Here is a 27,638-nt window from a genome sequence, read left to right on the forward strand (position 1 = left end):
TCGCCGGCGACTCACAGCTGCCCAGCTCCAGGTTGAGTTGTTTTTTAGCATCTTAGCTGTAGAGGGCAGTGTTACTGGCCCTCATATGTGGGATCTGAACCAGGGCCCTCTGGCGTCCCAAGCCAGCTCTTAACCAACGCGCCACTCAGCCAGCCCAGGAAAACTTATTTACAAATTTATATCTTCGGGTAGGGTGTAGGTTATTTTTCTCTATATTCTCTAGACTTAGAAGCTTTAAGATTTGGAAAAAGCAAGTGTTTTGTGAGAGACTCTGATGGAGTTAGTACAATTATCTGAGTTTCAGAGGTTCAGATGAGGCAAGTATTTGGGGTGGGTATGTTGGTAGGAGATATCAATTGAAAAGTAAGGAAATCCCCTTCACCCCTTGTTCCTACCGTTTATAACGAACTTATTTCCTCATACAGGCAAAGATTCTAGAGCTAAAGGTCCCCAGCCAATAGATCTCGAAAACAGTTACCACTGCCTTACCGCTTTGGTTTGCTTGGATTTCTTCCCCACCAGTTTCTGACTCCTTATCAGTACTTTTGGGAAATGAAAACTACTTATAAAGTGATTGGAGACATTTGCTCTAAAAAGAAAAAGGAAAGTTGACCAAGAGACCAGACTCAGACGTGTCTAGAATGTATCTATGGAATGACATAGGATGTGTGTGGTAAATGGTTCTTGGTGGGTAAGGGGTTTGCTGGGATATGAAGAGGAAAGAGGTTCTAGCTGGGACACAGAAAGGTATAATATTGTAACCATACTATGTCTGGGCTTAAGCCATTTAAAACATTTATTATGTTTTAAGTTGTGGTAAATATGTACTTAATAAGGGCCTAAGCCGTTTTTATAGAGTACATCTACTGTCACGACTTTTTGCTGTGAAACCTTGCTATGATTTGTGTTACGTGTGGTGTCAACTGCCCTGCCTGAGTGGAATGTGAATTGATAGGGCTGAGTCAGATATCTACCTGTGGGACAGCTTTGGGGAAAAAAAATCTTTAGGGAACACATCTACTGTCCCGTCGGTGTCTGTTCCTTAGCACTAGCAATAAGAGATAAAGAAAAGGAGCTTGGCTGGCAATATGTCTTCGTGGTGCGCTTTTTTAAAATTATTATTAAATAATTTGAGGTGTGTTTTGGTATTATTGATGCTGTGATTTCCTGTCTTGGATGTTGGCTTTGGAAACTAAACAGTTAAAGCATCATGATTTGAGAGGAAACTAGCTCTCATGAATGAAGGCAAAGTTTGGCACTAGGCCAGAAAATATGGGGGGTATAGTTAGGGTGGGGAGACTGACTTTTGTACCACAAATGACTTAAAAAAATTAAGAGATAATTCCATGTCCTGAGGTTATAAACCGGCTACAACTGGTTTTTCTCCCCCCCTCCCCTGCCCCCGCTAGGCATCATGGGTAAAAGTAAGCATCCCCCTGTTTCTTTTGTTTAATATAACAGTACGCCATGTGATTGGCAGGGCAGTGCCCGCTTGGAGACTGGGTTTGTGCAGGTCTCTCAAGGGGGCTGGCACGTATGGGGCCGCCCCTGTGTCGTAGAAAGAGGTTCTCTTATGATAGAAAAGAAAAAGGGAACCTTCCCTCTCCTCCCCCCAAAAACCCCCAAACCAAAACCTAAACCCATCTCTTATTCCTTCTTTTCCTCCTTTTTTCTGTTTCCCCCCTTTTGTTGTCTCCAGCTTTCCTGGCAGCTAGAGGCGGGAGCAGAAAAATGTATACCTGTAAGTACTTTTAACTGTCTTGCCCCCCACCCACCCCCTTTCTTTTTCTAAAAGCAGAAACTCAGAATTGCTGAGTTCTTCACAGCCTTTTTCCTGACTATGTGTAGGTGATAAGCTGAGGTTTTTGATGGGATTGAAGTAATAAATACTATTGCTTTTTAAAATTTGTTTTCGAGTAATTGTTTCTTGTACGAAGCTCCTTTCCATTCGGACCCTCGACCCTTTTGCTTCATCCTTTTGCTGTGATGGTCTCTGGCTTCTAGTTTTCTTCGAGCTGAAGCTGTAAGAGGAATGTTATGCTAAGGTTTTCTTTCTTTCTTTTTTTTTTTTTCCTTAATTTCTTTTGTCTGTGGCAATGATGGTTCTAGTTCCCGCTTACCCTCACTAACCCCCCCCCCTTCTCCATGTCAGCTCCAACCCTGCTCTGTGAATGGAGTCAACCAGCTGACTGAGTGCTGGCATCATGCCAGGGGCTGCAAAGCAATGAGAATGTGCGCGCGCTCGCGTGTGTAAGTGTATACAGAACACAAAGGGAAAGGCCTGCAGTCTAGGAAATCACAGGCTATTATATAAGGAAGCCTGCGTCATCTCTGCTTACTTGGGCTGATGGACAAGGGAAAGGCTTAGGGCAAGAAAAATACCCTTTTGGCACACGCACACACATGCACACTTTTTTCTTGCTGTCTTTAAAAAAAGCATATTTGTGTTGTGGCAATACGAGCAAGCGCTTCTCTGTTGCAGTGGGAGTGATTGTGTTCCTAGTGGAAGTAGTAACTCTTCGGAGGTAAAGCAGTATGTTTTGGGTCTCTTCTTCCTGCCCTGGTTCATTGCTGTGTGTGCTTGAGGAAGGGGGTGACTAGACGAGAAATGCCTCCTGGATTTAACAGCTGTAATTTGTTAAGATACTTCCCCCCCCCCCAAACTGTTTCTAATCATTCAGGGTTGCCAAGGGTACAGGAGTAGGTGGGCAAGGGGGTGCTCTTACCGAGAAGCAAAAAGCCAGATAGTAGAGCAAAATAAAATCTATTAGCTACTCCTTGGAGCTCCCCCCCTTTTTCTCTTTTCTTCTTCTTTTTAGTATATTGTAAAAATGCCGTATTCCCCCCTGCCATCTGCTACAGAATTAGAGTTGTACAAAAGGAAAGTCAAACAGCACATGGGAGGAAGAAAAAATCAGAGATCTAAGCTTCCAGACAGTGCAGGTGTTAGAATGTTGGGACTCAGCTGGAATGATTGTTATCTTTCATTGGTCATTAAGAACTCAACATTCATTTAGAAATTATACTCCAATTTACCATGGTGCCTTTTTCCTTAGTTTCTTTTTATGTGCTTCCCAGGTGTGGTACATATATGAAGCAGCTCTTACGTTAGGTGGAAATGTGAAATAAAGTATATTAATGGGTAAAAGAGGGTCATACTGTTACAGTTGTTTTATGAAAGTTATTTTTTTGCTCCATCTGACCGTTGAGAATAATGGCGCTGATATGCAGTAATTGGGTATGGAGAGTTTGGAGTGGGAGGGAACTTTTTTGAACTAGTTTTCCTGTAATAAGTTTTGTCAGGTTGTAGTCTAGAGGTAGCTTCTTAATTCAATCTTTTTGTATCTTGTTGTTGTAGCCTATGAATTTGTGTTCTGGCCACATTTTCACACGCAACAATAATTGAATATATGTTTATGCTCCCCTTTGGTATGTGTGTTTTGGTTCAAGTGTTAGGAAGCACGTAAGAGGTGATGCTTTCTTTAAGGGTTGCTGGATGGGATTTACCAGAGTGGCTGGCCTGCTCGTTCCCTAGACTGCCCCAGATATTTCCCCAAACCCAGTAGCCAGGGCTCACTTTTCCAAGTTTCCTTTATAAGTGAACACAGGGAGATCATTTCTCAGTCAGTTAAGACGACAGCAGCAGTCCAGCCTAGCTCAAACCTAAAGGCTAAATAAAGATACATTGCGAGTTGTGAGATTCCCTAGTTCTTAGAAGTAATAATTACCTTTTTGAGTTGATAATTGTCTTCTTATACTATAATTTGGTAATGCCATGGGAACCAGCCATTTTACCTGTGTATATGTGGTATTGTCATGTTTTACCTCTTACATTGGTTTACATGAAATACATAGGGAAGGGAAGATGTAAGGCTTATTTTAGTCGTTAGCCATCCTCTTTAAGATTCTGTCTATATGATGCTTGCTTATTGGACTGATAGGTTTCAAAGATCTTTCATAGTCTTTTTACTTTCAACTTTTCTCCTGGTGCCTGGAAGCAGATTAGTGAGAATAATCTTATGGTTAGGTAGTTATAATTAGTGAGGCATAAGTTAGCACATTCTCTTAGTTGATAGCTTTTTCTTTTTCTCCTTTTTGCTTAGTTCTTATAGGTCCTTGTTACTGTTTAGGAGTGTCTGAAGAGTCTTTTTGAAGGATGCATGAAATCTGCCCTTTGACCACCTCTGTCCCCTTCATTGTAATATCACCTGTTTTAAATGATGTGTGGCAGATTTCCTTTGGTACATGTCAGAACTTTTGTACTGACTTACATTATTATAATATATTAGTATAATGATATATTTGTGTTGACTTATAAGGTGACAGTGGCAAAGGGCTGCTTACCTTCTAACTCATTAGCTTTTTAGGCAGCACATCTTGTCACATTTAAGCATGGGGCCTTTCTGATCCTTGGTGCATATTACTAAACAGTATGTCACTTAAAGCAAGATCACGTAGGTTTTTCCATTCAAGGATGTGAGCCACGGTTTGTGTAACAACCTCAGTGATATTGAAAAGGCACTGTAAGAGCAAGTAAACAGCAGTGGTCTGCCCATTTTTAATTAGAATTACTGTCTTACCAGTTTGGATCAAAAAACCAAAATGACAGGACAGCTAGATAGTATAGTATGATGATTAAGAGTATGGCCCTTGCAGTAAGAATGACCTGTCTTTGAATTAGGCTTAGCCGTTTACAGACTGTGAGACCTTGGAAAGTTATGTAATTTATCTGCCTGTAAAAGGAGAATTATTTAAATTATTAAAGCCCTTTTTCAAAAGGCTTAAATAAGATAATGCATTGTATAGCACTTTAGCACAGCGCCTAGCAAATAATAAGAGCTCAGTGGATGTTAGCTGCTGTTAGTAATATTCCTCACCTTTGGGCTTGTTTACTGCTGTTTTCAGTGTTCTTCTTAGTGTCTTCTAGCCAGTCTGTGGCTGCCTCCTTTTTTCACTCTTGGGAGATCTTTTGAGTTAGACTGGGTTGATTGACCTATATGTTGGAAGAGTCTGGGTCAGGAATCAACAAACTACAGCCACTGCCTGTTTTTGTAAATGAAGTTTTATTGGAAATAGCCACATTCATTTGCTTATTGGTTAGCTGGTCCACAAAGTCTAAAATATTTACTGTCTGGCCCTTACAGAAAATGTTTCCAGACCCCTGATCTAGATCAAGAGTTTTTTTTCCTAGAAGAGTGAGCCAGGAAGCAAATTCTGGAAATCAAAAGGGAAGTAATTAAAATAGACTAGGTTTAAATGGACCAGAAGGAATTAATCATTTCAGATTTGTAGGAATGGGTTTTTGTAGCCTAGGGAATAGAATAGTAGGAAGAGGGTCCATTGACATAGCTGATATTAGGTGAAGAGAAGTATGTGCCATTTGGAATTGGTTAGGCAGTAATAGTACTTATATAGTCTAGTAGTGGGTATTAAAGGGAAATACAAAGAGGAAAGTTTTACTGCCAAGTAGTTTACATTAAATCTGGAAAATAATATTAAGTGGTGGGTTACCTGTTAAACAAGTGTGTTAATCAGAGTAGGGTAGCAGTTTTCAAAGTGTGGTCTGTGGACTCCTGGGAATTCCCTAGACTCTTTAAGGGAGTCTTGAGATCAAAACTACTTAATAATAATACAGAGGCATTAGTTGCTTTTTTCACTGTGTTGTCATTTGCACTGAAGATTCAAAAGCAATAGTGACTAAAACTGCTGGTGCCTTAGCACAAATCAAAGCATTAGCACCAAACTGTACAAATAGTCATCGTCACTGTACTTTTCATTGTCATGCAGTTTAAACTTGCAGTTAAAAAAAAAATCCAGTTTCACTAAGAATATTCTTGATGAGGTCGTAAAAGTGAATTTTATTTAATCTTGACACTTCAGAACATGGCTTCTGAATACTTTGTGTGATAAAACGGGAAATACTCATTACACAGTTTAGCGCTACATATTGAAGTAAAATGGTTGTCTCAAGGAAAAGTATGAGTGCATTGCAGGCTAACTAGCTGCTTTCTTTATAGAGCACTGTTTTTACTTGATGAAAGAATAATCAGTGAACTACGTACGGTCTTTAGATTTGGGTACTTGGCAAACACATTCTTGAAAAATTTCAAGGAAAACCAGCCGACTGTGTTTGTGTCCAGCGATAAAATTTAAATAAAAATTAAACCATGAGTTCGATAGCTTCCCAGGACTTTAATACTTTTCTGATGAGATTAGTGGTGATATCAACAAATGTGATTTTAAAAAAATATATAATGAAATGTGTCAACATTTGATAACTACATAACTTTGTAGACCAGAATTTTCCAAATGACCAAAGCTTCATGTAACAAAATCAGTTTTGGATAAAAGATCCAGTCAAAGGGTAAGATAGACCAATGGATTTTTTTTTTTTTTAAGCTGAGCCATCCTGCCACTTGTTGGCAGCTCAGCAGCAGCTCAGCCCGGGCCAGAAATCGAACCGGCGACCCTGTTGCTCAGCGCTTGTACTCTCTCTCTCTTTTTTTTTTTCCTCCTTTTCCCTTTCCCTTTTTTTTTTCTTTTCTTTTTTAAAAAAATTTTATTGGGGAATTGGGGGAGGAGAACAGTGTTGGGGAATTGGGGAAGGGGATCAGCCAAGTTGTTCTTTAGCCTTTGTTGTGGAGGGTGCCAGTCGCCATGTGGCTTCCCGTTCGCAGTTCGTGGCCTCTAAGCTCAAGGTGCTGTGTTCATTCTTAGTTGCGGGTGCGCGTAGCCACCATCCCATGCGGGAGTAAAACCAGCAGCCTTGTTATTAAGAGCACACGCTCTATCCACTGAGCCATCTGGGGCGGCAGCTCAGCTCAAGGTGCCGAGTTCAGTCTTAGTTGCAGGTGGGCATAGCCCACCATCGAACAGGCAATCTTGTTACACCAGCTGAGCCATCCTACCACCTGTTGGCAGCTCAGCGACAGCTCAACGTCACTGGCCCATGTGGGAATCGAACCGACAGCCCTGTTGCTCAGAGCTCATGCTCTTAACAAACTGAGCCACTCGGCCAGCCCTGTGTTACTTCTTGTTATTAATCTTTCTTAAATATACGTATAGGTCACATTTATTTCAATGTTTAATATTAGAAGTGTTTTGGGTCTTAATTTAGAAGTTTGATGTTTTTGGGACCAGAAATATGCCATAGGAACTTAATTCTTTTTTTTTTTAAGATTTTTATTGGGGAATTGGAGGATGGGAACAGTGCTGGGGAATTGGGGGAAGGGGAACAGACAAGTTGCTGTCATTTTTTGTTCTTCAGTCTAGTTGTGGAGGATGTTGCTTCACTGGCCCAAGTTGGCCACCATCATTGCGCTCTTCCTGGGCTAGGCAGATCAGTCGCCAGCCTCTGGACGGCCACTCACTGCGGCTGCTGGCCGCTCACGCTGGCTGCTGGCTACATACGGTAGCCCATGACAACCCACTGCCACAGGGGCTGTAGCCTACGCCGTCGCTGGCGACACAAGGCAGCCCAGCTCCAGGTTGAGCTGTTGTTCAGCATCTTAGCTGTGGAGGGCAGTGTCACTGGCCCTCATATGTGGGATCCAAACCGGGGCCCTCTGGCGTCCCAAGCCAGTTCTTAACCATCGTGCCACTCGGCCGGCCTTTTTTTTTTTTTTTTAAGCTGAGCCATCCTGCTACCTGTTGGCAGCTCAGCGGCTGCTCAGCTCAGGCCGGGAATCGAACTGCTGTTGCTCAGAGCTCAAACTCTTGAGCGAGCTCTTAACCAACTGAGCCACTCGGCCGGCCCTAGGAACTTAATTCTTGTTTATATCAATTAGTCTGAGGTAAAATTGGTTTTGTTATAAGGTTGCAGTTTCCAAGATATCAATAATATTAAGTGAAGCCTTACTGTATACCACGTTTTGCTTATCCATTCATCAGTTGATGGACATTTGGGTTGTTTCTAGCCTTTTGTCTATTGTGAATAATGCCACTCTGAACATTTTTGTGCAAGTTGTTTGAATACCTGTTTTCAGTTCTTTTGGGTATTTATCTATGAATGGAATTCCTGGGTCATGTGATAATTCTGTTTTTCATTATTTTAACTTTTTGAGGAACCACCAAACTATTTTCCAAAGCAGCTGTACCATTTTACACTAGGGTTCTAGTTTGTCCACATCCTTGCCAACATTTGTTGTTTTCTTTTTTTTTTATTACGGCCATCCTAGTGGGTGTGAAGTGGTATCTCATTGTTTTGATTTGCAGTTCTCTAATGACTAACGATGTTGACCGCCTTTTCATATGCTTATTGACTATTAGTATACCTTCTTTGGATAAATGTCTGTTACTGTCCTTTGCCCACGTGTATTGAGTTTTGAGTATATCAAAGACAAAGATAGTCACAATTATGATCATTTGAAAAGACTATCAGAATACCCATCTTTGGTATCAGTGTGAACTCATGAGGTTTAATACATACACGTGTTCATGCACATGTATGCACAAAAGATACATAAATAGATATGGATGTGTGTGCGCACATACTCGTACATGTATTTCCTTGTTCTGAAGGACTTGGAGGCAGCAGCATTACATTAACAGTGAGCACACCTGGTTGGCACCAGATCTTGGTATTCTCCAGTAAAAGGAACTCAAGCTTGGAGAATGACTAGAGCAGAGAAAAAATCAGATGGACCTGAAACATCATGTGGTTCCAGAAAGTAATGACATGCTAAAAAAATGATGGGGAATCAGCCTGAAGGCGTTCTCAGTGACTAGAACTCAGACAATTTGAAGAACAAAATAAGTAATGATAGTAATGGATTATAATCCATGGGATAAAATAAATATTCACAGGTCCATACTGCTGTAAATAATTATTTGAATGAATAAATAAATGGGGGAGAGGGGACAGCTGTTTATTACAGTAAAACTCAAATTAATAAATATAGAAGGAGTGATGGAAACATTAGTCAAATACCACAGTAATAACTGCAGGCAGGAATTGTCCATGGATGCTGAAATTAGTGGGTGGAAGATGGATTTGGCATTGCCTCAGAGTATCTCCTCATAATAACTTCAGTGGAGCAACCTGGCAGACACCACCTTAGTCAAGTGACTAAAGTTAACATAAACTACAGTGCACATAGTGATATCATGTACTTCCTGAAATGATACACCAGGAGGGGTACATTGTCATATTCTTGCCAAAAATACATAACCTCATTCTAATCATGAAAAAACATCAGGCAAACCCAAACTGAGGGGAATTTTATGAAAGAACTGGCCAGTACTCTTCAAAAATGTGAAGGTGAAGAAAGATTAAGAAAGCCACAGATTGGAAGAGAGCAAGTCGATATGACAGCTAAATACAGTGTGAGATTGTGGATTGTATCCTGGGTCTGAAAAGAATATTAAGTTGAAAAACTGGCAAAATTTGAATTATGCTTATGGGGTAGTAGTAAATAGTATGGTATCATCGCTATTTGTTTCCTGGTTTCAGTGATCTACTGTGGTTATATAAGGTGTTAACACCAGGGGAGCAGGATGAAGAGTATGTGGGACTTTTCTGAACTATTTTAGCAACTTTTCTGTAAGTTTAAAATTATTTCTGAACTGGAAAAAGTTTCATAAAATAATGAGTTCATTAAAGACTTCAAATTAAAAAAATACTCTTCCTTTTCTAACTACAGTACACATCAGTTTTTTTCCATATACTTCAACTAAAACAGCATATTGCAGCAGATTGAATGCAGAAGCAGCTCTGAGAATCCAGCTGTCTTTCATTAAGCCAGACATTAATGAGATTTGCAAAAATGTAAAATAATGCCACTCTTGTCACTAAATTGTTCTCTTTTTTGGAGAAATAGTATAGTTATTTTTATAAAGGATATATTATGTTAACATGGAATGTGGGCTTATTGTTCTTTAAAAATGAATTAATATTTTTAAAATTCTGTTTTAATTATAATATGCCGACTATTGATAGCTGTATTCCACAAACAATCTCTTTGGAGTTCTGGATTTGTTAGGAGTGTCCTCTTAAGATTTTGAGACCAAAAAGTTTTGAGAACCAGGAGGCTGTGCCTAACTGCTGCAACAAAAATCCAGTGGCTCAAACAAGATAGGAAGTATTTTTGTGTGTGTAATTGCCTGAGGTGAGTGGTTCCTGTTGTTCTGTGGTTCCGTGTGGTGATTCAGGAACTCAGGTTCTTTTACACTAGTTTTTCTGCTGATCCCTAGGACAGTGGCTCTGACACTTTAGTGTGCATCAGAGTCACCCGCAGGGCTTGTTAAGACACGGTTCCTAGTCCCTGTCCCCAGAATTTCTGACTCATGGGTCTGGGGGATGGGACTTGAGAGTTGTTTTTTTCCTTGGCAAGGGTTTAGCCTAATAATCGGCAAGGGAGGCTAGGAGATGTAGTGTAGCTGAACAGCTGTGTGGCCAGCACTTCATTACTATGGAAGAAGGGGAAAATTCTGATGGGCAGTGAGCAACAGTATCATCAGGACATTGGAAGAGTAAGTAGGTGGATAGGATTAATTAGGGAATATGTTTTATCAGGTAAAGAACAAGAATATACTTAGAAGTGTGGCAAGGGAAGGTCTAGAAGCGTGGTATATGCAAATATAGAAGAGAGACTGTCTTTTTGGAAAATAGGGACAGAGTAACTGGGTTAGGAGGGCAGAGTAGAGGAGGCCAGGCAGTAAGTAGTGATGGACGGTATTATAACATATTGCAAAAAGGCTTATTCTAATGTGACCTTAGTGGGTAGCAGTGGCACGGATATCCACTTACCTCCTTGGACCGCAAATCCAAGTGAAAAATGGGAAGCCAAAACTTAGCTGAGTACCTGCAGTAGGGTGGGATATTATACAGGGCTTGAGGCTTCTTGCTTTAGAAGTGGGGAGATGTTTATATACCGAATAACCTTCAGAAATCTCCATCTAGTAAGAAGGCTGAATAATCCTGAAATAGTAGAAATGAATCAGTTCTGCCCTTGAAATTAGAATCCTGTAGCATTTGCTCCGTCTTATGCCCCTACCAAAACAGCACGCCGATGAAGGGTCCAGATGTTCATTTAACAAATAATTATTGAGTGATTTTTTTTTTAAGTGCTGGGAATGTATCTGAGAACTCTGGATATGTCGGTGAACACAGTAGACAGGTCCCTCTATACATAGAGTTTAAAATTTAGTGGGAGAAGGAAACAGACAATAAGCAAATGTATACTGTGTCAGAAAAATGAAGCAGGGTTTAAGTGAAAGGGTTAATGTGCCTTTGTTTTCAGTGTAGGAAGTCAGTTTAAGTAGAACCTAAGAAGGGCTTAAGACAAATTTTAATTTAGTATCAGATCTAATTTTTATAGTTTTAATGTGGATAAGTAAGTCTTGGCTCAACAAGGGAGTTGATAAAAGTGAATTGTACTTTTTTTTTTTTTTGAGCTGCTTTGTAGCAGCTTTAGTGATGCTCTTACCAGTGTCTTCTATAGTTGTGTGGGTTATTTTCTCTGATTTGCCAGATTGTTTTCAACCCGATTGATACTCTTGTGAGATACATTGTAGTATAATAAGCACTTACTTTAGGGTCTGATAAGTCCTGTGTGTTTCTGTCCTATACAGAGATAAGGGTGGTCTCTTTTGGTTCCATGTTACATAAATTTCTTCCTAAGGAGAAATGGTTACTAGAGCTTAGATACCCACATTGATTCATACTCTCTGAAGCCCTTATCCACACCCTTTTCTATTCCACCAATTGCCAAATCCCAGAGATAGCTATTTCTCAGACATAGGGAAGCAGCCTCTATGATGACCCAATAAAATGGTACATTTGGAGATAATTTCACTCTTTGTAGCATCCAAGATGAAACCTGTTCTGTAGCCATTTTGTTTTCATTCAGGGGCCTTAACTCCCTTTTGAGGAATTTGTTTCACAGTTTGGTTTGTGTGTGTGTAAGTTTCTTGAGGGAACTGAAATAGAGAGGTTACTTACATCTTTGGAAAGTGCAGTTAATTGCTGGGTATAATTGGCAGTAGGAAGCATTCGGTAGCTTGGGAAGGAGCTCACTGTCTGGCTTGCGTTAGGGCAGGTTAGAGATGGGCAGCACAGGACTGCTACCTTGTGAGCTTTGCCTGCACCTAAAGTGCAGCTTGCACCCCGCCACACACGAGCAAGTACAGGGCATGAGCCCACTAATCTCTGAAGCACTTTTGAGATAGAATTTATTGTATGATTATTTTGTTCCTTTATTTTATTTTTTTAAAGATCTTATTGGGGAATTGGAGGAGGGGAACAGCGCTGGGGAATCGGGGAAGGGGAACAGCCAAGTTGCTGTCCTTTTGTTCTTCAGTGTAGTTGTGGAGGACGTCGCTTCACTGGCCCATGTTGGTATTGTGATGATTGCGCTCTTCCTGGCTGAGGCAGTCAGTCACCGCCATTGGATATGGCGGCTCTCGGCAGCCCTCGCCGGCAGCGTACTGCAGCCCCACTGCAGCCGTCGCCAGCAACTCACAGCAGCTCAGCTCCAGGTCGAGCTGTTGTTTACCATCTTAGTTGTAGAGGGCACAGCGTCACTGACCCACATGTGGGAACCGAACTGGCGGCCCTGCTGCTCAGAGCTTGCGCTCCCAAGCCAACTCTTAACCAACTGAGCTGCTCAGCCGGCCCTGTTTTGTCCCTTTAAAGTCCATGAATTGTCATTAGAGAAACTTTATTAGGCCTACTCTTTGTGGAATAAATATCTAGCAAGGCTGCTACTTATAACATTATCCTTTCTCTGTTATGACTAATTTAGTACTGCACAGAACTATGAATATTGTTGAGGGATATTTTGGGGAAATTTTTGTGAGGTCGAAGACTTTTGTGAGATTTTCGTAAGGCTTGTAGATCATTGCGTTTCCCTGTCATGACCACCTCCCAGCTCTTGTTTCCTCAAAGCACAAAAATGTGATTACCCTCACAGGCCACTCAGTTCAAATGCCCCCAGCTTTATTAGTCTGATTATGAGAGTGTGACTATGGTAAATAGTTGGTTTATGTGTGTGCTGCTGCTTTGCTATGGCAGACAATAATTGAATAAGAGTGTCTACTGACGAAACACAATATTACAGGTGCCAACCTCAATAAAACGAAGTTGGCATGAGAGTTGAAACCCACTTACCGTTGGTGGAAGGGGTGTGTCCTCAGCATTAGAATTAGAGCTAGGTTTTAATCATGACTCTCCTATTTACTGTGTGACCTTGGGCAGGTTTATTTCGTCTCTTTGAGTCAGTTACTTCATTCATAGGATGGGGTGATATGGATTCCATAGGAATGTTCTGAGAATTAAATGAAATACTTTGGTTCTTGGCCACGGTTTTGGTACTTAGCCATCACTCAAATGTTATTCTCCTTTTTCCTATTTCCTCTGCCTCTTGCCCCCAATACGCACCGTGTTACTTTTCTTCCTGTTGAAGTGTCCTTCCCTGCAGCGTTTTTCAGATTTGTGTGATGAATATATCCCTTGAAAAATGGTTCATCTGAGAAGAGGCTCTTGGATGTGTCTGTGGGAAATGTGCCTAGAGAGCATGTTTTTCAGAGCAGTGTGAAAGATCACAACCATTCAAACTATTCTCTCCTGCTGCCCATTGTTACGAGTGCCCTGGTAGAAAACATAAAAAAAGAATTGTTTTCTTTTTATAAGTACAGTTGACCCTTGAACAACACAGGAGTTGGGACGCCAACCACCCGCATAGTCAAAAACCCAAGTATAACTTTTGACTCCCCCCAAAATTAAGTCGTTCCCTCGGTGTCCATGGGGTTTGGTTCCAGGACTCCCCACAGACACCAGATTCCATGGATGCCCCAGTCCCTTATATCAAATGGCGTAGAGCAGTGCACACAGTCAGCCCTCTGCACCCAGGGGTCCTCAGCCGTCTATCAAAAATACTGTTTTCAGCCCACAGTTGGTTGAATCAGTGGATGCGGAAACCTGGGGACATGGAGGGCCAACTGTATGTTGATTGAAGAAAATCCGTGTATAAGTGGACCCATGCAGTTCAAACCCATGTTGTTCAAGGCTCAGTTGTGCTAGTTTAAAAATGTTCCTAAGGAAACCCTACATTTGTTCCACTTTGTATAAAGAAAAATAGAGTTTTATAGATAAGTCCTGAAGGAGGTTGGGAAAATGTGGCTAACTCCTATGCCTTTATTTAATTATAGACCCTGGAGATTGCTTACTTGCCTGTTTCTTCTGTGAAAGTTTAAGGCAATCATTCTTTTTTTTTTTTTTTTAAAGATTTTATTGGGGAATCGGGGAAGGGGAACAGAGAAGTTGCTGTCCTTTTGTTCTTCAGTTTAGTTGTGGAGGACATCGCTTCACTGGCCTATGTTGGTATTATCATGCCGGGTGAGGCAGATCGGTCGCCAGCCACTGGATGGCCGCTCACGGCAGCTCTTGGCAGCTCATGCTGGCTGCCAGCCACTCACCATAGCTTATGGCAGCCCACTGCAGCTTCACTGCAGCCTATGCCATTGCGGTCAACTCACGACGGCCCAGCTCCAGGTCAAGCTGTTGTTCACCATCTTAGCTGTAGAGGGCAGTGTCACTGGCCCTCATGTGGGATCCTAACTGGGGCCCTGCTGCTCAGAGCTGGTGTCCCAAGCCAGCTCTTAACCAACGCGCCACTTGGCCGGCCCAAGGCAATCATTCTTAAACTATAGAATGCCTAATAATCACCAGGAAAACATGATAAAATGCAGATTCCTTGGTCTCACTCTAAGAAATTCCAGTTTATTTCTTTGAAATGGGCCTGTGAAGATGCATTTTAAATACGTATCTGAAGTAATTCTGATGTAGGTGGTCTAAAATGATACTTATATTGGTTTAAAGTGAAAGAAAAATGACAGAACTGAATTTATTGGATTCCATCCATGGGTCACGCATTGGTCTACATTGTCCTATATAGCGATACTTCTCTAAACTTTCTGGGGTGAAGGACCAGTTTTTTTGTTTTGTTTTCTAATATAGCATGGACCGGTACTTTTGTAAATACAATGAAATGAATCACTAGAAAAGGGGATAAAAAAATACACAAAATACAAGCCCAGTACTTTTTTATTGTTAGATTTAACAGGCATAAAATGATCCTATCAAATTAAAAGTTTCTAAATGCTTCCTGTCAGCTTCTGTGCTTAGTAGTAACAAACAGTTCACGGACCAGCACCAGTCCATGGACCACACTTTGAGGACATTGCTCTCCAGAAAATGAAAATGCATTTGTGCTGAAACTGGCAAGCTGGAAACCTAGTCTCTAATGCAAATCCCAGGAAGACTGATTTCTTCATCAATGAAATTGAGACAGTTTTACTACTTTGCCTATCTTATAAGGGATGTTATGAGGATCATATAAACTATAATGTATGTAAAAGTACATTGCAAACTAAAAAAACTAATATAAGTTTTATTAATCATCACAAACACTTATTGAACATATTATTGAGCAGGGACTTTGTCAGCAACTCGGGATATAAAAAGACGAGGCAAAGAGCTTACTGTTCAGTTATATATTTCTACATAAGGTTGGCAGTATGCAGAGCTGATTACATTCCAGCTTCATAGACACTTTTGTAGACTCGTGCAGTCTCTCAACTCTAGTAGCAATCTTATATTTCTAAAATATATAACTTTGTGATGTTTCTTTGTAATGTCCGAAATGAGGACTTTTTGAAGATGTATAACATATTTCTCTGATAGATTGGAAGCATTTTGGAGGCAGGTACCGTTCTGAGTTGAGGTTTGGGGTACCCCTTGTGTGCGGGTCCTTTCCTGTTAAAGCTGGCGCAGGTTACCCCTTCTCTAACTGCCCCCTGCCCAGACTTGCTGCCCACTCCATACCCTCCCTCTCCTCTGTCCAGCTCTTCTCAGAGTGTTCGCAGGAGACAGAGATCCTTGAAGCCAGGAGGGGGAATGGAAGTTTCACAGACAGGGTGACCATCTAATTTACTCTCCAAACAGACACGATTAAAGGCGAAAGGAACATTGTTATTCATCATGTGGGGACAGCAGGTATAAACTGGGACTATCCCGTGCAAACCCGGCTACCTTGTCACCCTATTCATGAAAGAAGTGTCAGTATAATCTTAATGCTTAGGGGCAGGAGTAGCAGAAGGTGAGGGTGCAAAGGCACATTGGAACCAGGTGATGTAGCGACCTGCATGCTGCTGTTGTAGATAATGGGAAGCCTTTGATATTAATGATGGGGTGGTGGGTACGATTAGGTTTTGTTTTCTTTCTTAAGGTCACTTTACTGGCTCTATGGAAGATGAATGGGGGTAGGAGGGTGGACCTTACATACTGAGACCACAAAATCATTTAAAGTATTTGCTACAGATTAGGAGAGAAAAGATGATATTTTGACCTGAGGAATGGCAGGAGAGTTGGAACGAACCAAGACACTGCAGAGGTATTTCTGTCTCTAGAGATACTTAGGTTTGTGGGAGAAACGGCGCTTGGCTTCCAGCACGCCACACACAGCTGGCTTTGTTCCTACCCCCCAGACCACTCCTCAGTCTCGTTTGCTACGTGTTTTCTCCAACTTATAAATGTTGGAGTAGCCACAAAGCCCAGTCCTCAAACTTCTTCTTTGTCTACACTCTCTTCCTAAATGAGTTTTGTCTACCTTCATGACTTTAAATTCTGCCTATATGTTTATGACTCCTGAGTTTTATCTTCATCCCAAACTTGTCCTCTTAACTCTAGAATTGTGTCTAATAGGCATTTCAGACTTAACGTGTTAAAATGCTCCTTTACATTTTCACTCCAAACATGCCAAGTTCACCATTTTTACCCAGGTGTGGAGGGAAGAGCCCTGGAGTCATCTGCTCTATCTCACCTTTCACATCCAGAGCACCGGTATCGCTCGTGGCCTTTCTTTCAAGGCATATCCTGAGTCTTGTGCTTCAAGACCACACGTTTGGCCCTGGGTTACCTCTCCTGCCTCGCTTCCTACCACTTCCCTCTTGGATGTGGCACTTCATCATCACCTTTGTATTGTTTTTTTTTGTGCGTACTAAGCACAGACTTAGGCAGTGTTCCTGCTGTTGTCTCTACCTGTTAAGTTCTCTCCCGGATACATGCATAGCTCACTTCCTCACTGAACTCAAATGTTCTCTCTTTAGACAGAACTTTCCCAACTGTGCTTTTAAAAATAGGCTTTTTCCATATTTAATATTCGCTATCTCTTTTTTATGCTTAACTTTTTCCAAGGTGTCTGTCACTCCTTCACGCATGTATTACTTATTGTTTCTTTTTCCCACTAGAATGTTAAGTCTATGAGGGTAGACTGTTCAATAGTGTATCCTTAGTGCCTAGAATAATGCTAATAATAATAGTAGGCATTTCATAAATATTGTATTTCATGGAATCTAAGATTACATGCCACTGATTTTAAGATGTATCAATATTTTATGAACTAATAAGAAAAGATGCTGTCAATTGTTAGATGCTGTTGATTATGGGATAAACCCCTGATATCAGGTTAAAAGCGAGGAAATTATATATAGTAGAATCTATGAAAACATTATTATATGTTGAAGGAGTCATCTCACATGACTTCAGGGTTTCAAACTTGACGAAAGGGAACGATGGTATCTATTATAAATGTGGAATGCAAGAGAAGGAATAAGATGGCTAAAGGAAAGGATACCGCTTCATATTAGCATAACTCATGAGGCAGAAGCAAGAAGAATCATGTAGGAAGGGGGAAGAAATCAAAACTTCCTAGTCTGGGACCTAGATTCTATTCTTCAGGTCCTCCACATTTTAACATGCTTATTACTAGGTCCCTTCTTCTCTATTTACGGTAAACATATCTCCAGATTTCTTAATTACTATGTGATCCTTGACTTCACCCTCAAATTACTTGTATTTCTTACAGTACTATGTAAGGTGCTTCAAAACTGTTTGAATGATTTCAGGAGCATCTACACTTGACCCCTTAAGTGAGATAGAGGTTCTTATTTTCTCCAGCGTTCTTTTTGTGTTGTTGGATTGTCCAATTTGGAGTTATTTAAAATATTACATAGAAGTGAACAGGTTTCAGACCTCTCGCTGATTGATGTCTCCCAGTGGCAGAAAGCAAACCAGGAATTGCCTTTTCTTCAAATATAAGAATGAATGATCGTTTGTAAATGTCAAAAGGATTTATTTACCAGGACCATCCTATCCTGAATCCCATAGATTTCTATAGTCTGAATTCCCTCTCTCTCTCTCTTCTTCCTTTTTACCATTCTTACTTTCTGACTTGAATAGTTGAATAGAGTGAATTTGGTGATTAATCTTTACATATTTTATCAACATGAAAATTGTATCAGGTGCAGCCAGTTTTATTAGTGCCTGCTGTAGAAAAGGGGGTCTTTTGTCTAGGAGAGGATGGACACTGTAGTGAAGGTGAGCCAGAGCTACAGTGACTTTTTTTTTTTTTTTTAGCTGAGCCATCCTGCCATCTGTTGGCAGTTCAGCTCTGGTCATGAATCGAACCGGCGACCCTGTTGCTCAGAGTTCACACTCTTGAGTGAGCTCTTAACCAACTGAGCCACTCGGCCGGCCCTACAGTTACTTTTTAAAGTTATATTTATAAAGATTTCTAAAGCATACTATTTATTCCTTTTAAAATATAATAACAAGAGACTGAGGAGTCCAGATTTCTTATCTGACATGTTTTCCCCCCAAGGCAATTAGTAGGATTGTGACAACTAACATAGAGAATGATCTCACTCTCCAGGTGGGACCCCTGTCATCAGCATGGGTAGAGCAACTTAGTCCCTAGCAAACACAGCAGGTAACCTTATCCATCATATCAGCTGCATGCACTTCCCCTATTTAGTAGTGCTGCTCAGGTGAATGTCACACACTATCCATATTCTTTTGCCACATTACTGTCCTGTTCTCTGTGGTCAAGTTAAAGGCTTCTTTTTGAGAAAGGAGTCTGTTCTTTTTTTTTTTTAAGATTTTATTAAGGAATCGGAGAAGGGGAACTGACAAGTTGCTGTTCTTTTGTTCTTCAGTCTAGTTGTGGAGGACGTTGCTTCACTGGCCCATGTTGGTATTATCATTGCGCTCTTCCCAGGTGAGGCAGTCACTCGCCGGCCACTGGACGGCCGCTCCCGGCGGCTCATGGCAGCTGCTGGCCACTCACGGTAGCTCATAGCAGCCCATTGCAGCCTACGCTGTCACTGGCAACTCACGGCAGCCCAGCTCCAGGTCGAGCTGTTGTTCAGCATCTTAGCTGTAGAGGACGCAGCGTCACTGGCCCTCACGTGGGATCCCACATGCACACTGCTGCTCAGAGCCGGCGTCCCAAGCCAACTCCTAACCAACACACCACACGGCCGGCCCTGTTTTTTGTTTTTGTTTTTGTTTTTTAATGAAAATAATCTAAAAATTTGTCAATTTTAAAAAATTGAAAATGTTTAAATATATAGAAAAATATAAAGAATAGTACAATGAATGGCTGTGTAATTACCATCTTGAGTCAACAATGAATGTTTTGCCCTTTTTGCTTCATTGATATGTAGCATATACGCATTTTTCCTGAACCATTTCAACACAAGTTTTATATTTTACCTCTAAATACTGAAGATTCCTGTGTTAAGCAGAGTAATGCCCCTCCCCCAAGATGTCCACATCCTAATTCCCAGAACCTGTGAACATGTGAGTTGCATGGCAAAGGGGAATTAAGATAGCAGATGCAATTAAGGTCAGCTGACCTTAAAATATGGAGATTATTTTGGATTATTCAGGTGGGCCCAGTGTAATCACAGGGTCCTTAAAATGGAAAAAGGCAGGAGAGAGAGACGGCAGCATGCGGAGGAGTGGGCCCAACATTAATAACTTCGCTCTGAAGATGGAGAAATGGCCAAGAGCCAAGGGAAGCAGGCAGTTTCTGTTGTAGATGGAAAAGGGAAGAAACTGGATTCTTTTCTAAAAGCTCCACAAGGAATGTGGAAGCCTTGCTGATGCCCCAAATTTAGCCCAGTGAGACCTGTTTCAGACTTCTGACTGGCTCTGTAGGGTAACAGATTTGTGTTGTTTAAGCCACCAAGTTTGTGGTCATTTGTTAAAACAGAACACAGTTGCTTCTCTATAAAATGCCAATTTCCTGGGCCGGCCGAGTGGCTCAGTTGGTTAAGAGCTCGCTCAAGAGTGTGAGCGCTGAGCAACAGGGTCGCCGGTTCGATTCCCGGCCCGAGCTGAGCTGCTGCTAAGCTGCCAACAGGTGGCAGGATGGCTCAGCAAGAAAAATAAGAAAAAAAGAAAAGAAAATGCCAATTTCCTATTCAACCACAATACCATTATCACACCTAAAAAATTTAACAGTAATTCCCTAATATTATCTAATATACCCAGTTCATTTGCAGTTTCCCCAATTCTTCATAATTACTTTTGTAGCTTTTCTTTTTAAACCAAGATCCATCAAATATGCATTACACTTGGTATGTCTGTAAGTGTCTCTAATCTAGAACAGTCTTCACTCCCCCCTTTTTATATCAACATTTGAAGAGACCAGGCTCATTGATTTGCAACATGTTCTACACTGTAGATTTGTCAGATTGTTTCCATATGGTATCATTTAGCTTATTCTCTGAGTCTCTGTATTTTCTGTAAACTGGACTTCAGTATAAAGGTTATGTTTTTGGCAAAAACACCTCATGTGGGAGATACTGTGTACTTCATACTACATCACATCAGGAGGTACATAATACCCAATTGCCTCACTGTTTGCACTGCCAAATTTAATCTCTAGATTAAGGTGACAGCAAGTTCTCCCCATTGTTAAGGTATATTTTTGTCTTTGCAATTAGTAGTCTGTGGAGTAGTCTGTGGAGTTGTTTCGTGTATTTTAAACTGAGAGACCAATCTGCTCTGAAAAGATACTGAACTAGTTACTATGAAAATAAATGTTAAATTTCCAGGTCAACATTTTTGAATCTGGAGTATGGCAGACCGTATAACCTTAAAACTCTGGTATTTCCATTAAAAGACACCTAGTAATGCTGGATAAAATATAACTTAAGAAGAAAAAACAAATTTCCTTTTAAATGTATATCTGAGCCTGAGAGAATATACATTTATGAAGGAAAATCTTCAGGGGCGACAAATGAAAGGGTAACTGAAAATGAGCAGCATGCATGTGACTAATGCTGTGGCGTGGTGGCTCTGGGAGCTATTCTAGTCTTAGTAACCGAAAGACTTGATTTTCATGCTCATGAGGGGTCCAGAGACAAAGCTGTAGGCCTGATGGAACAGGTAAGAGATGAGAATCCCTGTAGAAAGCTGAGAGCCTTAAAGGCTCCTGCTCAGGGAAAGGAGATGGCCGTAAAAAATTCCATCCCCTAGCTCAAGGAAGCTGTTCTGTCTCAGCCTGGGGTGTGATGAGGGGTGGGAATCGTCCCTGAAAATTTAAGTATGGGCCTACTCATATATGGGTTTAAATTATTTTCATCTGAAATTCCCCAAGCCAAGAAATAAAAATAAATTTATTCAGAACCCTTTCTACCCTTGGGGTAACTGGCAGAAGCATATGAAAAACTGCTTTGGAGAAATAGGTCCACAATCTGAGCCACACAGGATTCCTACAGATAAAGTCCCAAGATGAAGACAAAGATCACAATTAAAAAGTGACCAAAAGCACAGGAAAACAATTCATTTACCATGAACAATAGTCACAGATATAAAAAGCAGCAGGAACTGAGAACTTCAGAGAATAGATCCATTCACTGTGGTCTGTAAAATAAGTATATTTAAACTAGTAAATGCAAAGGTTTGAAAAGATAAGAAAAAATACTTTGGGGGAGACACATTTTTTAAAAGAACCAAATAGAATATCTAAAAATGCAGAATTTGTCCTCTATTCAGGTATTTCTGTAGTACATATTATGGGCTGGGCGCTGAATAGAAAACAGAACAAAACCCAAGGAACGTACATTTTAGTGGGTGGGAAACAGAGCAACCAGTCCAAACATATAACAGTATATCAGGTGGTAATAATTACCATGAAGAGTAAGTAAAGCATTGTTAAGGGGTCACAGAGTAAAGATGGAAAGTGCTGTTTTGGGTTTGTTTCCTTCCTTAATAGATGCATTAGGGAAAGGCTGTCTGAGATCTGAAGGGCGTAAGAGCAAGCCATGTGCTATCAGGGGAGAACCAGGAGGCTAAATGTGTGTGCTGGGAGGGTAGTAAGGAAACATCAAGCCACACTGTATCGGGCTAGATCATGTAGGGCCTTACAGACTGTGCTGAAGACTCGGGATGCTGTTCCGGTGTCACAAATGACCCCAACCCTTAGTGACTTGAAACACTTTTATTATGCTCCTGGATTCTGTTGGCCAGGAATTAATTGAAATCGGGCACAGCGATGATGGCTTCCCGCTTCACAGTGTCTGGGGCTGCAGTTGAGAAGATGCAAGAGCTGGGAAGATGTGTTAGGAGGAGGTCTGGAATCATCTGAGGGCTCATTCTCTTAATTTCTGGTGCCTGGGCTGTGATAACTCAAAGATAGGACTGCCGTCTGAAGTGTCCACATGTGACCTCTCCCTGAAGCTTTGCTTCTTCACAGCCCAGTGGCTTTGGGGTAGTTGTACTTCTCAGGAAGCAGTTCAGGCCTCCAGCCTTCAGTGTCCCAGCAGATGAGGCAGAAGCTGTGTTGTTTTTATGACCCAGTAGTGAGGGCCCCCAGTACCGCTTCTGCTGTACTCTACTGCTTGAAGCAGTCACAGACCCGCCCAGCTTCAAGGGAAGAGGAAATAGACCCCCACCTCTTGATGTGAAGTGTTTGAAAGAATTTTGGGGGACTGTTTTCAACCACCACAGATTCTATTAAGGCATTTGGAGCAAAGGAGTTTATATGACCTGACTTAAATTTTAGAAAGATTCTGGTTTCTTTATGGAACATAGACTGAAGAGGGGCATGCGTGGAAGCAGAGTTAAAAAAAAAGGATTTCCGTAGTCTAGGCAGGAGACGATGATGACTTGGGCTAAGATGATAACATGAAAGTGGTGAGAAGGGGTAGATTTAAAATCTATTTGCGGCCGGCCGAGTGGCGTGTTGGTTGGGAGCTGGCTTGCAACACCAGAGGGCCCCGGTTCGGATCCCACATGTGAGGGCCAGTGACGCTGCCCTCTGCAGCTGGGATGCTGAACAGCAGCTCGACCTGGAGCTGGGCTGCCGTGAGTCACTGGTGAAGGCGTGGTCTGCAGCCCCTGCTGTAGTGAGTTGCCATGGGCTACCGTGTGTAGCCGGCAGCCAGCGTGAGTGGCCAGCAGCCACAGTGAGCAGCCGTCCAGAGGCCGGCAGCTGATCTTCCTCGCCCGGGAGGAGCGCAGTGGTGGTGCCAACTTGCACCAGTGGGGCAGCGTCCTCCACGACTGGACTGAGGAGCAAGGGGACAGCGGCTTGTCTGTTCCCCTTCCCCCGATTCCCCAGCACTGTTCCCATCCCCCAATTCCCCAATTTAAAAAAATTCTTTAAAAAAAAAAAGACAAGGAAACCAAGTTCCAAAAAAATTAAATAAATAAAACAAAATCTATTTGGAAGATAGTGCTGACAGAATTTACAGATAGGATGTGTGTCTGGAGTGAGAAAGAGGAACCAGGAATGACTCCACAGTGTTCCGGCTTGAGCAGTTGGTTCAATGGTGGTGTCATTTACTGAGGTGGGTAGGAAACACTGGTGGAAGAGAATGTTTTTATCTGGGGAGTTCAGGAATTCAGTTTTGGACATAATTTCATAAAATGCCTAAATGGACACCCAAATGGAGATGTTAATTAGGCAGCAGAATATAGAGACAATATTAGAGGACAGATGAGGGCTGGGAACATAAATTGGAGGATTAGCATAATGATGCTATTCAAAGCCATAGGAATTGATGAGCTTATGTAGGGAGTGAGTGCAAATGAAGAAAAAGTACAAGATTGAGTCCTAGGGGACACCTGTAGTTAGAAGTTAGGAAGATAAGAAGAAACTGGTAAAGGAAAGTAAGAATATATGGTCATGAAGACATACAGATGGCCAACAGATACATGAAAAGGTGTTCAACATAACTAATCATTAGGGAAATGCAAATCAAAACCACAGTGAGATGTCACCTCACACCTGTTAGAGTGGCTGTTATCAAAAAGACAAGAAATAAGTGCTGGGGAAAAGGGAGCCTTTGTGAACTGTTGGTGGGATTGCAGATTGGTGTAGCCACTATGGAAAACAGTATGGAGGGCCCTCAGAAAATTAAAAATAGAACTATGATATAATCTAGTAATTCCTCTTCTGGTTATTTATCTGAAGGAAACGAAAACACTAACTCAAAAAGGTATGTCTCATAAGTTCTCTGCAGCAGTATTTAGAGTATCCAAGACATGCAGGCAACCTAAGTGTCCATCAGAAGATGAATGGGTGAAGAGAACACACACACACATACACACACACGAATATTAGCCATAAAAAAGGAAGGAAAGAGAACACACACACACACACACACACACACACGAATATTAGCCATAAAAAAGAAAAGAGAGGAAATCTTGGGCCGGCCGAGTGGCGCATTGGTTAGGAGTTGGCTTGGGACCCCAGCTCAGAGCAGCAGGGCCCCAGTTCGGATCCCACATGAGGGCCCGTGACGCTGCAGCTAAGATGGTGAACAACAGCTTGACCTGGAGCTGGGCTTCCGTGAGTCGCCGGCAACGGCGTAGGCTGCAGTGGGGCTGGCCGGCAGCAGGCGTGCACTTTCGTGAGCTGCCTGCTGTGAGCCGCCTTGAGCAGCTGTCTAGTGGCCGGAGGGCAACTGCCTCACCCGGGAAGAGCACAATGATCATACCAACATGGGCCAGTGAAGCGACAGTCTCCACAACTAGACTGAAGAACAAAAGGACAACTACTTGTCTGTTCCCCTCCCCCAATTCCCCAATAAAATCTTTTTTTTTTTTTAAAGAAGGCAATCTTGCCATTTGACACAAAATGAATGGACCTTGAGGGCATTATGCTCAGTGAAATAAGTCAGACAGAGGAAAAAGCACAGAACAAGCAAGGTAGTACAATGAACTGAATATGGTAGAAATAAAACCAGATATATTAATAGTAATGATAAATGTAAATGGACAAAACTAGCCAGCTGAAGAAACAGATGATCAGATTGAATGGAAAAACAAATCCAGGTTAATACTGTCAAAAAGGCACAGAAGTTGAAGTTAAGAATGGAAAAAGATGTTCTGGGCAATACTAACCAGAAAGTTGGTATCCCATGTTAATAACAGACAAAATAATCTTTGAGGCCATAATTAGAGGAACTTTTCAGATACAAATAAATAGAAATTATAAAGGAGAAGATTGGTAAAGGAAATTTAAAATGACTTGTCTTTAAGACATTTTGACAGGTATGGTGTGCTAGGTTGTCAGGTTTTTTTCTTTCAGTATTTCCAAGATGTTTCTGTCTTTTCTTTCGCATTGTTTCCAACAAAAAATCTGATGTTCTTGTCTTCATGTAACATGTTACCACCTCCACTCCCTCCCCACTGCTTTTAAGATTTTGTTGCAGTTTTGAGCCATTTGATTATGACATCCCTTAGTATAGTTTTCTTTGTTTCTCGAGCTTCTTGGATTTGTATGTTTATAGTTTTCATCGTTTAATCATTTTTGGCCATTATTTCTTCATATATTTTTTCTGTCCACTCTCTATTCTTTGAAGGACTCCAGTTACCTGTATATTAGGCTGCTTAAAGTTGCCCCCTAGTCTCCTGATGCTCTTCTTACTTTTGTCTTTCTTTTTGTTTGATTTTCGATTATTTTTATTGCTACGTCTTCTGGTTCACTAATCTTTTCTGTAATATCAAACATGCTGTTAATACCATCCATTGCATTTTTTAACATCTTTATTGAGATACATTTTACATACCATAAAAATTCATCCATTTAAGTGTACACTTCAGTCGTTTTAGTATATTCAGAGTTGTGCAGCTATCACCACAATCTAAGCTTAGACCATTTTCATCACCCCAAAAAAGAAACCCTCTACCCATTAGCAGTTATTCCCCCATTTTGCCCCTCTCCTCAGCCCTAGGTAACCACTAACCTACCTTCTGTTTCCATTCTTTTACCAGTGCTTTTACTTTTTATGAATGTATACTATTCCATTGTGTGGACATATGCCACATTTGTTTATCTGTTCATCAGTTGATGGGCATTTGGGTTTCCAGTTTTTGGCTGTATGAATAATGCTGCTGTGAATAATGCTGCTGCTACGAACATTCATATACAGATTTTTGCGTGGAGATAATGTTTTCAGTTTTCTTGGGTAAATACCTAGCAATGGAGTTGCTGGGTCATATGGTAACTGTGTTTCACATTGTGAGGAACTGCCAAGCTCTTTGCATTTTCCATTCCCACCAGCAGTGTATGAAGATTCCAGTTCCTCTGCATGCTCCTCAGCACTTACATCTAGCTGGCTGCTGCTGCTGCTAATGATGATGATGATGATGATGATGATGATGATTATAGCAGTCTTTCTGCTTTCTCACTTCTATGGTATTCTGTCCTTTTTGAAATCTAGCTGCCTTTGTCTTAATACCTTCATCTCCATCTCTTCAGCTCAGGAATCTGCCTGGCTCCACCTCATTTCCCCTCCCCACACCATGTTCTAGAAACTCTCTTAAGGCAATAAACGAGGGTAGTTGTAGGATTCCTCTCATTTGTTTCTCATCCCTCTGGGATCACTGTCCTTTGCTGCCTGATGTCCAGTGTCTTAAAATCCTTGTTTCATGTATTTTGTTGTTGTTATTTTAGGTGGGAGGGTAAATCCAGCCCGTGTTACACCATCTTGGCCAGAATTGGAAATGGCAGCATTGATTTAACATCTACAAATTGATGCCTAAATGTTGACCTAGAGAATGGATCATTAAATTGTGTATTTTTGCTATGGATTTCTACATACCAGTTAAAAAAGTGAACTAGTGCTTAATGCATTTATCTGGATAAATTTTAAATATTAAAAAATTAAACATTGAAGGGCTGGCCGATTGGCGTGTTGGTTAAGAGCTGGCTTGGGACACCAGCTCTGAGCGGCAGGGCCCCGGTTCGGATCCCACATGGGGGCCAGTGACACTGTCCTCGACAGCTAAGATGGTGAACAACAGCTTGACGTGGAGGTGGGCTCCCATGAGTCGCCGGCAACAGCATAGGCTGCAGACTCTGCTGCAGTGGGCTGCCATAAGCTACCGTGAGTGGCTGGCAGCCAGTGTGAGCGGCTGGCAGCTGGTGTGAGCTGCCAAGAGCCGTTGTGAGCGGCCGTCCAGAGGCCGGCGACTGATCTGCCTGACCCGGAAAGAGCACAATGATAATACCAACATGGGCCCGTGAAGCAATGTCCTCCACAACTAGACTGAAGAACAAAAGGACAGCAACTTGTCTGTTCCCCTTCCCTCGATTCCCCAGCACTGTTCCCCTCCCTCAATTCCCCAGTAAAATCTTAAAAAAAAAAAATTAAACATTGGAAAGCAAAATAAAAAAGCATATGTATAAGAGCTACTTTAAAAATATAATTTATAGGGCCGGCCGAGTGGCGCAACGGTTAAGAACTGGCTTGGGATGCCAGAGGGCCCCAGTTCGGATCCCACATATGAGGGCCAGTGACACTGCCCTCCACAGCTAAGATGCTGAACAACAGCT

The 27,638-nt window shown here is 41.6% G+C and overlaps 1 protein-coding gene across 4 annotated transcripts in view; it reads left to right on the forward strand.

The window, feature by feature from the left end:
* GATAD2B (GATA zinc finger domain containing 2B) overlaps window positions 1-27,638 on the forward strand; it is an 83,257-nt gene that overhangs the window by 34,589 nt on the left and 21,030 nt on the right. Inside the window, exon 1 of one of the 4 annotated variants that reach the window (XM_019627396.1) lies at window positions 1,724-1,741. The exons of 2 other annotated variants lie outside the window; for them this stretch is intronic. The gene's annotated coding sequence lies outside the window, so the exon portion shown is untranslated. Of the gene's footprint in view, window positions 1-1,723; window positions 1,742-26,478; window positions 26,499-27,638 lie in introns of those variants that run through there. One more of the 4 variants, XM_019627397.1, reaches the window with a different exon arrangement.

The sequence above is a fragment of the Hipposideros armiger genome, unplaced genomic scaffold (genome assembly GCF_001890085.2).
Source record: "Hipposideros armiger isolate ML-2016 unplaced genomic scaffold, ASM189008v1 scaffold_729, whole genome shotgun sequence".
NCBI classification, from domain to species: Eukaryota; Metazoa; Chordata; class Mammalia; order Chiroptera; family Hipposideridae; genus Hipposideros; species Hipposideros armiger.